General features: G+C 40.1%; 16 non-coding genes across 16 annotated transcripts; 4 read left to right on the forward strand and 12 right to left on the reverse strand.

The window, feature by feature from the left end:
* Window positions 1-65: 65 nt before the first annotated feature.
* On the reverse strand, window positions 66-139 carry trnai-aau (transfer RNA isoleucine (anticodon AAU)). Its single transcript has one exon. It is a non-coding gene; the product is annotated as a tRNA-Ile (tRNA).
* Window positions 140-427: 288 nt separating this feature from the next.
* trnal-cag (transfer RNA leucine (anticodon CAG)) lies at window positions 428-509 on the reverse strand. Its single transcript has one exon. It is a non-coding gene; the product is annotated as a tRNA-Leu (tRNA).
* Window positions 510-1623: 1114 nt separating this feature from the next.
* On the reverse strand, window positions 1624-1838 carry LOC131702301 (small nucleolar RNA U3). The gene has a single exon (XR_009309448.1). It is a non-coding gene; the product is annotated as a small nucleolar RNA U3 (small nucleolar RNA).
* A 1701-nt stretch (window positions 1839-3539) lies between these two features.
* Window positions 3540-3621, forward strand: trnas-aga (transfer RNA serine (anticodon AGA)). Its single transcript has one exon. It is a non-coding gene; the product is annotated as a tRNA-Ser (tRNA).
* A 165-nt stretch (window positions 3622-3786) lies between these two features.
* Window positions 3787-3861, reverse strand: trnai-aau (transfer RNA isoleucine (anticodon AAU)). Its single transcript has one exon. It is a non-coding gene; the product is annotated as a tRNA-Ile (tRNA).
* A 296-nt stretch (window positions 3862-4157) lies between these two features.
* trnal-cag (transfer RNA leucine (anticodon CAG)) lies at window positions 4158-4239 on the reverse strand. The gene has a single exon. It is a non-coding gene; the product is annotated as a tRNA-Leu (tRNA).
* A 1112-nt stretch (window positions 4240-5351) lies between these two features.
* LOC131702241 (small nucleolar RNA U3) lies at window positions 5352-5566 on the reverse strand. Its single transcript, XR_009309395.1, has one exon. It is a non-coding gene; the product is annotated as a small nucleolar RNA U3 (small nucleolar RNA).
* A 1190-nt stretch (window positions 5567-6756) lies between these two features.
* trnar-ccu (transfer RNA arginine (anticodon CCU)) lies at window positions 6757-6830 on the forward strand. The gene has a single exon. It is a non-coding gene; the product is annotated as a tRNA-Arg (tRNA).
* A 437-nt stretch (window positions 6831-7267) lies between these two features.
* trnas-aga (transfer RNA serine (anticodon AGA)) lies at window positions 7268-7349 on the forward strand. The gene has a single exon. It is a non-coding gene; the product is annotated as a tRNA-Ser (tRNA).
* A 165-nt stretch (window positions 7350-7514) lies between these two features.
* Window positions 7515-7588, reverse strand: trnai-aau (transfer RNA isoleucine (anticodon AAU)). Its single transcript has one exon. It is a non-coding gene; the product is annotated as a tRNA-Ile (tRNA).
* A 288-nt stretch (window positions 7589-7876) lies between these two features.
* trnal-cag (transfer RNA leucine (anticodon CAG)) lies at window positions 7877-7958 on the reverse strand. The gene has a single exon. It is a non-coding gene; the product is annotated as a tRNA-Leu (tRNA).
* A 1112-nt stretch (window positions 7959-9070) lies between these two features.
* On the reverse strand, window positions 9071-9285 carry LOC131702303 (small nucleolar RNA U3). The gene has a single exon (XR_009309450.1). It is a non-coding gene; the product is annotated as a small nucleolar RNA U3 (small nucleolar RNA).
* Window positions 9286-10986: 1701 nt separating this feature from the next.
* trnas-aga (transfer RNA serine (anticodon AGA)) lies at window positions 10987-11068 on the forward strand. The gene has a single exon. It is a non-coding gene; the product is annotated as a tRNA-Ser (tRNA).
* A 165-nt stretch (window positions 11069-11233) lies between these two features.
* On the reverse strand, window positions 11234-11307 carry trnai-aau (transfer RNA isoleucine (anticodon AAU)). The gene has a single exon. It is a non-coding gene; the product is annotated as a tRNA-Ile (tRNA).
* Window positions 11308-11590: 283 nt separating this feature from the next.
* trnal-cag (transfer RNA leucine (anticodon CAG)) lies at window positions 11591-11672 on the reverse strand. The gene has a single exon. It is a non-coding gene; the product is annotated as a tRNA-Leu (tRNA).
* A 1112-nt stretch (window positions 11673-12784) lies between these two features.
* On the reverse strand, window positions 12785-12999 carry LOC131702271 (small nucleolar RNA U3). Its single transcript, XR_009309423.1, has one exon. It is a non-coding gene; the product is annotated as a small nucleolar RNA U3 (small nucleolar RNA).
* Between the last annotated feature and the right edge of the window lie 850 nt (window positions 13000-13849).

Raw genomic sequence — 13849 nt, forward strand, 5'->3', positions numbered from 1 at the left:
TTGTTAAAGAATGTTCATTTTGGCACCATTCCAAATGCTGTGGTTTCTTTAAAGAAGAAAAGTCATGGCCCGTATGGGGATCGAACCCGCGACCTTGGCGTTATTAGCACCACGCTCTAACCAACTGAGCTAACCGGCCACACACATGGAGCACGTTAATAAAACCCGAGAAAAACAAGGCCTGCGGACATTATGATTACCAAGATGTTATGTTAAACTCAACAATAACACATTCAAAGTATTGGAAAGGCATAATTAGAGGTCTCATCTTTATGAGGCAGTTTAGCAGTGTGAAGAAAGTGGCGAGGTGCGGGCTTGCGGTGACTTTCTCTCATTTAAAAAGCTGTGATTTGAATACTAAAAAGAAAAACATGTAAAATTACCAAGCATTCGGTGGACGTTTTAGAAATAAATTAACAAGAACAGTTGTCAGAAGTGGGGTTCGAGCCCACGCCTCCATGGAGACTGCGACCTGACCACAGCGCCTTAGACCGCTCGGCCATCCTGACTTACACCGATGACTTTGCACAAGGCTGCAGCACACTGCTGAACCTCCCATGTCTGACGCTGCAGTAAATCACCTGGCGTGTGCGTGTACTTGTTCTTTTTCTGTTTATATTAAGGAGGGCGACAGGTTTTGTCGCATTCTGTATGGAATCACAAGGACACTCCTCTTACTGAAAGAAAATATACTACAAACAGAGCGATCGCTTCACGGTTTGAATCAAAATCAGAACAGTCTGTTAGCAAATGAACTTCATCAAAAAACCACAAAGGCATTACATAAATGTTACAGATATATTTCGTAGACAGAACAGTTGTAACATATTTGAGTACATTTCTAAACAATCTGCTAATAACAGACATAATCTCAAAGCGCTATAATTTATTTTCAGATCTTATGAAAGACAAGTATGGTTGCGCATTATATCACAGAAAACAGGATAATCCTAGCGCTTCATTTAATCCCTCGGGTTGTACCATATGGAGATAGAAGATCCATTTGGATTCACATTGTAATAGTTTTTGATCGAGATTATCACGTCCTCGAGCTTGAAATATTTTTTGTATGCTGCGGTATTTCAGATCTGAAATGGAATGTTTGGCATCTAAGAAATGTCTAGCTAGTGGTGAATGGATATCTTTTCACCTAATTGAACTTTTATGCTTGCTCATCAATGCGCAATCGTCACTGTCTAGTAGTTTTACCAACATATTGCAAATGGCAAGGACAAAAAAAACAAATAAATGACATGCGTTGAAGCACAGGTCATCACTTGTAAGACACTGTACTCTTTTTTTCGTTGTATGGCTTGTAAAACGCAAACGCATTATCACAGGCGGCACAATTACGACATGGAAAAAAATCCAGTAGATTTGTCCAGTACACCTAGATCTCTCGAACATGTCAATGAGTCAGCCCTTAATAAACACTGTCCGTGTTCATTTCTGTGTATATGACATTGTCTATAACCAATATCTGTTATGTAAGCGTATTGGTATGAAACCAATCGCAATTAATGCGATCCGTGTTTTCAGTCAGTTTGATAGTTTTAATCAATCATCGAGAAAGCAGCAGTGCTTTGCAACTGTAGTTCATCTTTCTTACGTTTTGGTAAGATACCCACTCAGAACGTGTCCGCTTCCTCCAGCCCCCAAAGGAACACTGGAGCGGTCATCAATAACAGCGAGCAGTTGGTCAAAAACAACACTCGCTGTCTTCTTCACGCTCAAAAACGAACACTCTCACTCTTCCTCGTGGGTAGCGAGCACAAACACTTTCAAAACGCATTTCGCTAGCAAATCACTATAGAAATGATCCCTGAAAGTATTGTTTTATGGGCAAGTGGCCGACCGTCTCCCTCCAACTCTGAGTGGCACCGGTAGCTGTGCCGGTGACAAATAAACAGGAGCACTTTCATATAATGCAATTGCTGTAGCCCAGTGAGTTGTTACAATAACATTTCAAACTCATTCCAGACTGCAGGCGGTTAAAAGCTTAATTGGGTTCAATTTTTTGGTATGATTTAAAAAGTACGAGCCAGTTGCCTCATTTGCATTGCCTGCCTTCCTCCTTTGCACTGTGACGTCTATCAAATGTGTGCTTAAAATCTGATGAATACGATTCCCATTTGAACCGTAAATATTTTAATTATACGCATACAGTGTTCTGTTGGGCTCCGAGGGTGTTATCTAATAAAACAACGTAATCAGTGAGCGCGTTCGGCTTAACCAAAACGTTGCTGTTTCAGGCCCACGCAGGGACGAGGCATTCTTTTTGTCAATCGCCTTTCTGTCAAGCCAGTAAACCTGTATATAATAAGAAACATTCAACAGCTCGGAAACACCATAATAGAATCCAATGCCTTTACAAATGTGTTTTGAAACTGTTCATTTTTCACCCAAATGCGGTTCTCAAAAATTGTTTTGCCTACATTTTTCTATTGCTATTATTATTTTTTCCAGAGTAAGACGAAAAAGCAAACATCCATGAAATAGGTAAACACTGATACAGCGCTTGAACTGTCTCAACAAACGTTCAGCTCTAAAACGTGTACATTGAAAGTCTATTAACATCTTTAACACAATCATGTGTGTTCCAATAGCGGCTATTCCACATGGTGATCAATAAAGTGAATGCTGGCTTTGTTCACATATTAGCAAGACGTTTTCAGGATTCTCGCATATTCTGAACAAGCACACTAGAATATGGTAATGAAAGGACAGGAAAATAACAGGTTTATTGGCTTTGGTCTTGTATCGTCACCCTGACTACTGTCAGGTAAGGAAGTGGCATTAATCAAAACGTAATTATGTAAGGTTACCAATGCGCAAATACGAAGCATATTAAAACTTCTTCACAATCTTAAATCTTCCCACATGCATTTCAAACACTTACTGATAAGTACGGCCCTTTCCCAATGTAACTGCTTTGTTTGAACACCAAAGATGGCTTGGATATTTATGAAACCACGATACTATTGTTCCCACTTTCTTTAGAACTACCAAATGTGCGCTTCCCATGTCAGCCCTAGTGGCCTAATGGCCAAGGCCACTGGCCTCCTAAGCCAGGGATAGTGGGTTCGAGTCCCATCTGGGGTGGGGTTTTGTTATAAAATCGAACATAATTGTGTTATGTTTTATTGGCATGTGATATTTTGTAGATCTTGTTATCTGCTAAGTCCGCTCACGCTAGCCACAACGTGCTTGAGTGCTGTGGCAGCAGCCATGAAGCAAGTCAGTTTTTCAGTTGAAATAAAGATCTACTTTGTTTTTTGTGTATGGGTGGTTTGAAAAGATCACTTAAATTGTTACGTATTTTGAAATAAAGATGTATTCATTATTATGAACGTTGACAGAAAGGATATTGTATTTACATTTCCCACGTGTGCTTGCCTTGTATAAATCGATGGAGTTTCAACAAAGGCATTTGACTTCGGTTCATGTTAGCCTATACTGCCATCTGCAGCATTACCGCGGGTGTCTTTTACTTCTTTTGACAATAATATGGATCATTTCACAGTCCAATGTAAGAACATGTAGTCGTGGCCGAGTGGTTAAGGCGATGGACTAGAAATCCATTGGGGTTTCCCCGCGCAGGTTCGAATCCTGCCGACTACGTAAGCTTTCTTTTTAATTGTATGTGTTCATTCCTAATACATGTTTAAAGATGAGGAATCTGAAATATTACTGGTTCTACTTCATATCGCACCGGTTCATTTTGTTAAAGAATGTTCATTTTGGCACCATTCCAAATGCTGTGGTTTCTTTAAAGAAGAAAAGTCATGGCCCATATGGGGATCGAACCCGCGACCTTGGCGTTATTAGCACCACGCTCTAACCAACTGAGCTAACTGAGCTAACCGGCCACACACATGGAGCACGTTAATAAAACCCGAGAAAAACAAGGCCTGCGGACATTATGATTACCAAGATGTTATGTTAAACTCAACAATAACACATTCAAAGTATTGGAAAGGCATAATTAGAGGTCTCATCTTTATGAGGCAGTTTAGCAGTGTGAAGAAAGTGGCGAGGTGCGGGCTTGCGGTGACTTTCTCTCATTTAAAAAGCTGTGATTTGAATACTAAAAAGAAAAACATGTAAAATTACCAAGCATTCGGTGGACGTTTTAGAAATAAATTAACAAGAACAGTTGTCAGAAGTGGGGTTCGAGCCCACGCCTCCATGGAGACTGCGACCTGACCACAGCGCCTTAGACCGCTCGGCCATCCTGACTTACACCGACGACTTTGCACAACGCTGCAGCACACTGCTGAACCTCCCATGTCTGACGCTGCAGTAAATCACCTGGCGTGTGCGTGTACTTGTTCTTTTTCTGTTTATATTAAGGAGGGCGACAGGTTTTGTCGCATTCTGTATGGAATCACAAGGACACTCCTCTTACTGAAAGAAAATATACTGCAAACAGAGCGATCGCTTCACGGTTTGAATCAAAATCAGAACAGTCTGTTAGCAAATGAACTTCATCAAAAAACCACAAAGGCATTACATAAATGTTACAGATATATTTCGTAGACAGAACAGTTGTAACATATTTGAGTACATTTCTAAACAATCTGCTAATAACAGACATAATCTCAAAGCGCTATAATTTATTTTCAGATCTTATGAAAGACAAGTATGGTTGCGCATTATATCACAGAAAACAGGATAATCCTAGCGCTTCATTTAATCCCTCGGGTTGTACCATATGGAGATAGAAGATCCATTTGGATTCACATTGTAATAGTTTTTGATCGAGATTATCACGTCCTCGAGCTTGAAATATTTTTTGTATGCTGCGGTATTTCAGATCTGAAATGGAATGTTTGGCATCTACGAAATGTCTAGCTAGTGGTGAATGGATATCTTTTCTCCTAATTGAACTTTTATGCTTGCTCATCAATGCGCAATCGTCACTGTCTAGTAGTTTTACCAACATATTGCAAATGGCAAGGACAAAAAAACAAATAAATGACATGCGTTGAAGCACAGGTCATCACTTGTAAGACACTCTGCTCTTTTTTCGTTGTATGGCTTGTAAAACGCAAACGCATTATCACAGGCGGCACAATTACGACATGGAAAAAAATCCAGTAGATTTGTCCAGTACACCTAGATCTCTCGAACATGTCAATGAGTCAGCCCTTAATAAACACTGTCCGTGTTCATTTCTGTGTATATGACATTGTCTATAACCAATATCTGTTATGTAAGCGTATTGGTATGAAACCAATCGCAATTAATGCGATCCGTGTTTTCAGTCAGTTTGATAGTTTTAATCAATCATCGAAAAAGCAGCAGTGCTTTGCAACTGTAGTTCATCTTTCTTACGTTTTGGTAAGATACCCACTCAGAACGTGTCCGCTTCCTCCAGCCCCCAAAGGAACACTGGAGCGGTCATCAATAACAACGAGCAGTTGGTCAAAAACAACACTCGCTGTCTTCTTCACGCTCAAAAACGAACACTCTCACTCTTCCTCGTGGGTAGCGAGCCCAAACACTTTCAAAACGCATTTCGCTAGCAAATCACTATAGAAATGATCCCTGAAAGTATTGTTTTATGGGCAAGTGGCCGACCGTCTCCCTCCAACTCTGAGTGGCACCGGTAGCTGTGCCGGTGACAAATAAACAGGAGCACTTTCATATAATGCAATTGCTGTAGCCCAGTGAGTTGTTACAATAACATTTCAAACTCATCCCAGACTGCAGGCGGTTAAAAGCTTAATTGGGTTCAATTTTTTGATATGATTTAAAAAGTACGAGCCAGTTGCCTCATTTGCATTGCCTGCCTTCCTCCTTTGCACTGTGACGTCTATCAAATGTGTGCTTAAAATCTGATGAATACGATTCCCATTTGAACCGTAAATATTTTAATTATACGCATACAGTGTTCTGTTGGGCTCCGAGGGTGTTATCTAATAAAACAAGGTAATCGGTGAGCGCGTTCGGCTTAACCAAAACGTTGCTGTTTCAAGCCCACGCAGGGACGAGGCATTCTTTTTGTCAATCACCTTTCTGTCAAGCCAGTAAACCTGTATATAATAAGAAACATTCAACAGCTCGGAAACACCATAATAGAATCCAATGCCTTTACAAATGTGTTTTGAAACTGTTCATTTTTCACCCAAATGCGGTTCTCAAAAATTGTTTTGCCTACATTTTTCTATTGCTATTATTATTTTTTCCAGAGTAAGACGAAAAAGCAAACATCCATGAAATAGGTAACAACTGCTACAGCGCTTGAACTGTCTCAACAAACGTTCAGCTCTAAAACTTGTACATTGAAAGTCTTTTAACATCTTTAACACAATCATGTGTGTTCCAATAGCGGCTATTCCACATGGTGATCAATAAAGTGAATGCTGGCTTTGTTCACATATTAGCAAGACGTTTTCAGGATTCACTCATATTCTGAACAAGCACACCAGAATATGGTAATGAAAGGACAGGAAAATAACAGGTTTATTGGCTCTGGTCTTGTATCGTCACCCTGACTACTGTCAGGTAAGGAAGTGGCATTAATCAAAACGTAATTATGTAAGGTTACCAATGCGCAAATACGAAGCATATTAAAACTTCTTCACAATCTTAAATCTTCCCACATGCATTTCAGACACTTACTGATAAGTACGGCCCTTTCCCAATGTAACTGCTTTGTTTGAACACCAAAGATGGCTTGGATATTTATGAAACCACGATACTATTGTTCCCACTTTCTTTAGAACTACAAAATGTGCGCTTCCCATGTCAGCCCTAGTGGCCTAATGGTTAAGGCCACTGGCCTCCTAAGCCAGGGATAGTGGGTTCGAGTCCCATCTGGGGTGGGGTTTTGTTATAAAATCGAACATAATTGTGTTATGTTTTATTGGCATGTGATATTTTGTAGATCTTGTTATCTGTTAAGTCCGCTCACGCTAGCCACAACGTGCTTGAGTGCTGTGGCAGCAGCCATGAAGCAAGTCAGTTTTTCAGTTGAAATAAAGATCTACTTTGTTTTTTGTGTATGTGTGGTTTGAAAAGATCACTTAAATTGTTACGTATTTTGAAATAAAGATGTATTCATTATTATGAACGTTGACAGAAAGGATATTGTATTTACATTTCCCACGTGTGCTTGCCTTGTATAAATCGATGGAGTTTCAACAAAGGCATTTGACTTCGGTTCATGTTAGCCTATACTGCCATCTGCAGCATTACCGCGGGTGTCTTTTACTTCTTTTGACAATAATATGGATCATTTCACAGTCCAATGTAAGAACATGTAGTCGTGGCCGAGTGGTTAAGGCGATGGACTAGAAATCCATTGGGGTTTCCCCGCGCAGGTTCGAATCTTGCCGACTACGTAAGCTTTCTTTTTAATTGTATGTGTTCATTCCTAATACATGTTTAAAGATGAGGAATCTGAAATATTACTGGTTCTACTTCATATCGCACCGGTTCATTTTGTTAAAGAATGTTCATTTTGGCAACATTCCAAATGCTGTGGTTTCTTTAAAGAAGAAAAGTCATGGCCCGTATGGGGATCGAACCCGCGACCTTGGCGTTATTAGCACCACGCTCTAACCAACTGAGCTAACCGGCCACACACATGGAGCACGTTAATAAAACCCGAGAAAAACAAGGCCTGCGGACATTATGATTACCAAGATGTTATGTTAAACTCAACAATAACACATTCAAAGTATTGGAAAGGCATAATTAGAGGTCTCATCTTTATGAGGCAGTTTAGCAGTGTGAAGAAAGTGGCGAGGTGCGGGCTTGCGGTGACTTTCTCTCATTTAAAAAGCTGTGATTTGAATACTAAAAAGAAAAACATGTAAAATTACCAAGCATTCGGTGGACGTTTTAGAAATAAATTAACAAGAACAGTTGTCAGAAGTGGGGTTCGAGCCCACGCCTCCATGGAGACTGCGACCTGACCACAGCGCCTTAGACCGCTCGGCCATCCTGACTTACACCGACGACTTTGCACAACGCTGCAGCACACTGCTGAACCTCCCATGTCTGACGCTGCAGTAAATCACCTGGCGTGTGCGTGTACTTGTTCTTTTTCTGTTTATATTAAGGAGGGCGACAGGTTTTGTCGCATTCTGTATGGAATCACAAGGACACTCCTCTTACTGAAAGAAAATATACTGCAAACAGAGCGATCGCTTCACGGTTTGAATCAAAATCAGAACAGTCTGTTAGCAAATGAACTTCATCAAAAAACCACAAAGGCATTACATAAATGTTACAGATATATTTCGTAGACAGAACAGTTGTAACATATTTGAGTACATTTCTAAACAATCTGCTAATAACAGACATAATCTCAAAGCGCTAAAATTTATTTTCAGATCTTATGAAAGACAAGTATGGTTGCGCATTATATCACAGAAAACAGGATAATCCTAGCGCTTCATTTAATCCCTCGGTTTGTACCATATGGAGATAGAAGATCCATTTGGATTCACATTGTAATAGTTTTTGATCGAGATTATCACGTCCTCGAGCTTGAAATATTTTTTGTATGCTGCGGTATTTCAGATCTGAAATGGAATGTTTGGCATCTACGAAATGTCTAGCTAGTGGTGAATGGATATCTTTTCTCCTAATTGAACTTTTATGCTTGCTCATCAATGCGCAATCGTCACTGTCTAGTAGTTTTACCAACATATTGCAAATGGCAAGGACAAAAAAACAAATAAATGACATGCGTTGAAGCACAGGTCATCACTTGTAAGACACTCTGCTCTTTTTTCGTTGTATGGCTTGTAAAACGCAAACGCATTATCACAGGCGGCACAATTACGACATGGAAAAAAATCCAGTAGATTTGTCCAGTACACCTAGATCTCTCGAACATGTCAATGAGTCAGCCCTTAATAAACACTGTCCGTGTTCATTTCTGTGTATATGACATTGTCTATAACCAATATCTGTTATGTAAGCGTATTGGTATGAAACCAATCGCAATTAATGCGATCCGTGTTTTCAGTCAGTTTGATAGTTTTAATCAATCATCGAAAAAGCAGCAGTGCTTTGCAACTGTAGTTCATCTTTCTTACGTTTTGGTAAGATACCCACTCAGAACGTGTCCGCTTCCTCCAGCCCCCAAAGGAACACTGGAGCGGTCATCAATAACAGCGAGCAGTTGGTCAAAAACAACACTCGCTGTCTTCTTCACGCTCAAAAACGAACACTCTCACTCTTCCTCGTGGGTAGCGAGCACAAACACTTTCAAAACGCATTTCGCTAGCAAATCACTATAGAAATGATCCCTGAAAGTATTGTTTTATGGGCAAGTGGCCGACCGTCTCCCTCCAACTCTGAGTGGCACCGGTAGCTGTGCCGGTGACAAATAAACAGGAGCACTTACATATAATGCAATTGCTGTAGCCCAGTGAGTTGTTACAATAACATTTCAAACTCATCCCAGACTGCAGGCGGTTAAAAGCTTAATTGGGTTCAATTTTTTGATATGATTTAAAAAGTACGAGCCAGTTGCCTCATTTGCATTGCCTGCCTTCCTCCTTTGCACTGTGACGTCTATCAAATGTGTGCTTAAAATCTGATGAATACGATTCCCATTTGAACCGTAAATATTTTAATTATACGCATACAGTGTTCTGTTGGGCTCCGAGGGTGTTATCTAATAAAACAAGGTAATCGGTGAGCGCGTTCGGCTTAACCAAAATGTTGCTGTTTCAAGCCCACGCAGGGACGAGGCATTCTTTTTGTCAATCGCCTTTCTGTCAAGCCAGTAAACCTGTATATAATAAGAAACATTCAACAGCTCGGAAACACCATAATAGAATCCAATGCCTTTACAAATGTGTTTTGAAACTGTTCATTTTTCACCCAAATGCGGTTCTCAAAAATTGTTTTGCCTACATTTTTCTATTGCTATTATTATTTTTTCCAGAGTAAGACGAAAAAGCAAACATCCATGAAATAGGTAAACACTGCTACAGCGCTTGAACTGTCTCAACAAACGTTCAGCTCTAAAACGTGTACATTGAAAGTCTTTTAACATCTTTAACACAATCATGTGTGTTCCAATAGCGGCTATTCCACATGGTGATCAATAAAGTGAATGCTGGCTTTGTTCACATATTAGCAAGACGTTTTCAGGATTCACGCATATTCTGAACAAGCACACTAGAATATGGTAATGAAAGGACAGGAAAATAACAGGTTTATTGGCTTTGGTCTTGTATCGTCACCCTGACTACTGTCAGGTAAGGAAGTGGCATTAATCAAAACGTAATTATGTAAGGTTACCAATGCGCAAATACGAAGCATATTAAAACTTCTTCACAATCTTAAATCTTCCCACATGCATTTCAAACACTTACTGATAAGTACGGCCCTTTCCCAATGTAACTGCTTTGTTTGAACACCAAAGATGGCTTGGATATTTATGAAACCACGATACTATTGTTCCCACTTTCTTTAGAACTACCAAATGTGCGCTTCCCATGTCAGCCCTAGTGGCCTAATGGCTAAGGCCACTGGCCTCCTAAGCCAGGGATAGTGGGTTCGAGTCCCATCTGGGGTGGGGTTTTGTTATAAAATCGAACATAATTGTGTTATGTTTTATTGGCATGTGATATTTTGTAGATCTTGTTATCTGCTAAGTCCGCTCACGCTAGCCACAACGTGCTTGAGTGCTGTGGCAGCAGCCATGAAGCAAGTCAGTTTTTCAGTTGAAATCAAGATCTACTTTGTTTTTTGTGTATGGGTGGTTTGAAAAGATCACTTAAATTGTTACGTATTTTGAAATAAAGATGTATTCATTATTATGAACGTTGACAGAAAGGATATTGTATTTACATTTCCCACGTGTGCTTGCCTTGTATAAATCGATGGAGTTTCAACAAAGGCATTTGACTTCGGTTCATGTTAGCCTATACTGCCATCTGCAGCATTACCGCGGGTGTCTTTTACTTCTTTTGACAATAATATGGATCATTTCACAGTCCAATGTAAGAACATGTAGTCGTGGCCGAGTGGTTAAGGCGATGGACTAGAAATCCATTGGGGTTTCCCCGCGCAGGTTCGAATCCTGCCGACTACGTAAGCTTTCTTTTTAATTGTATGTGTTCATTCCTAATACATGTTTAAAGATGAGGAATCTGAAATATTACTGGTTCTACTTCATATCGCACCGGTTCATTTTGTTAAAGAATGTTCATTTTGGCACCATTCCAAATGCTGTGGTTTCTTTAAAGAAGAAAAGTCATGGCCCGTACGGGGATCGAACCCGCGACCTTGGCGTTATTAGCACCACGCTCTAACCAACTGAGCTAACCGGCCACACACATGGAGCGCGTTAATAAAACCCGAGAAAAACAAGGCCTGCGGACATTATGATTACCAAGATGTTAAACTCAACAATAACACATTCAAAGTATTGGAAAGGCATAATTAGAGGTCTCATCTTTATGAGGCAGTTTAGCAGTGTGAAGAAAGTGGCGAGGTGCGGGCTTGCGGTGACTTTCTCTCATTTAAAAAGCTGTGATTTGAATACTAAAAAGAAAAACATGTAAAATTACCAAGCATTCGGTGGACGTTTTAGAAATAAATTAACAAGAACAGTTGTCAGAAGTGGGGTTCGAGCCCACGCCTCCATGGAGACTGCGACCTGACCACAGCGCCTTAGACCGCTCGGCCATCCTGACTTACACCGACGACTTTGCACAACGCTGCAGCACACTGCTGAACCTCCCATGTCTGACGCTGCAGTAAATCACCTGGCGTGTGCGTGTACTTGTTCTTTTTCTGTTTATATTAAGGAGGGCGACAGGTTTTGTCGCATTCTGTATGGAATCACAAGGACACTCCTCTTACTGAAAGAAAATATACTGCAAACAGAGCGATCGCTTCACGGTTTGAATCAAAATCAGAACAGTCTGTTAGCAAATGAACTTCATCAAAAAACCACAAAGGCATTACATAAATGTTACAGATATATTTCGTAGACAGAACAGTTGTAACATATTTGAGTACATTTCTAAACAATCTGCTAATAACAGACATAATCTCAAAGCGCTATAATTTATTTTCAGATCTTATGAAAGACAAGTATGGTTGCGCATTATATCACAGAAAACAGGATAATCCTAGCGCTTCATTTAATCCCTCGGTTTGTACCATATGGAGATAGAAGATCCATTTGGATTCACATTGTAATAGTTTTTGATCGAGATTATCACGTCCTCGAGCTTGAAATATTTTTTGTATGCTGCGGTATTTCAGATCTGAAATGGAATGTTTGGCATCTACGAAATGTCTAGCTAGTGGTGAATGGATATCTTTTCTCCTAATTGAACTTTTATGCTTGCTCATCAATGCGCAATCGTCACTGTCTAGTAGTTTTACCAACATATTGCAAATGGCAAGGACAAAAAAACAAATAAATGACATGCGTTGAAGCACAGGTCATCACTTGTAAGACACTCTGCTCTTTTTTCGTTGTATGGCTTGTAAAACGCAAACGCATTATCACAGGCGGCACAATTACGACATGGAAAAAAATCCAGTAGATTTGTCCAGTACACCTAGATCTCTCGAACATGTCAATGAGTCAGCCCTTAATAAACACTGTCCGTGTTCATTTCTGTGTATATGACATTGTCTATAACCAATATCTGTTATGTAAGCGTATTGGTATGAAACCAATCGCAATTAATGCGATCCGTGTTTTCAGTCAGTTTGATAGTTTTAATCAATCATCGAAAAAGCAGCAGTGCTTTGCAACTGTAGTTCATCTTTCTTACGTTTTGGTAAGATACCCACTCAGAACGTGTCCGCTTCCTCCAGCCCCCAAAGGAACACTGGAGCGGTCATCAATAACAACGAGCAGTTGGTCAAAAACAACACTCGCTGTCTTCTTCACGCTCAAAAACGAACACTCTCACTCTTCCTCGTGGGTAGCGAGCCCAAACACTTTCAAAACGCATTTCGATAGCAAATCACTATAGAAATGATCCCTGAAAGTATTGTTTTATGGGCAAGTGGCCGACCGTCTCCCTCCAACTCTGAGTGGCACCGGTAGCTGTGCCGGTGACAAATAAACAGGAGCACTTTCATATAATGCAATTGCTGTAGCCCAGTGAGTTGTTACAATAACATTTCAAACTCATCCCAGACTGCAGGCGGTTAAAAGCTTAATTGGGTTCAATTTTTTGATATGATTTAAAAAGTACGAGCCAGTTGCCTCATTTGCATTGCCTGCCTTCCTCCTTTGCACTGTGACGTCTATCAAATGTGTGCTTAAAATCTGATGAATACGATTCCCATTTGAACCGTAAATATTTTAATTATACGCATACAGTGTTCTGTTGGGCTCCGAGGGTGTTATCTAATAAAACAAGGTAATCGGTGAGCGCGTTCGGCTTAACCAAAACGTTGCTGTTTCAAGCCCACGCAGGGACGAGGCATTCTTTTTGTCAATCGCCTTTCTGTCAAGCCAGTAAACCTGTATATAATAAGAAACATTCAACAGCTCGGAAACACCATAATAGAATCCAATGCCTTTACAAATGTGTTTTGAAACTGTTCATTTTTCACCCAAATGCGGTTCTCAAAAATTGTTTTGCCTACATTTTTCTATTGCTATTATTATTTTTTCCAGAGTAAGACGAAAAAGCAAACATCCATGAAATAGGTAAACACTGCTACAGCGCTTGAACTGTCTCAACAAACGTTCAGCTCTAAAACGTGTACATTGAAAGTCTATTAACATCTTTAACACAATCATGTGTGTTCCAATAGCGGCTATTCCACATGGTGATCAATAAAGTGAATGCTGGCTTTGTTCACATATTAGCAAGACGTTTTCAGGATTCACGCATAT

Source organism: Acipenser ruthenus, chromosome 29, assembly GCF_902713425.1.
Source record: "Acipenser ruthenus chromosome 29, fAciRut3.2 maternal haplotype, whole genome shotgun sequence".
In the NCBI taxonomy this organism is placed as follows: Eukaryota; Metazoa; Chordata; class Actinopteri; order Acipenseriformes; family Acipenseridae; genus Acipenser; species Acipenser ruthenus.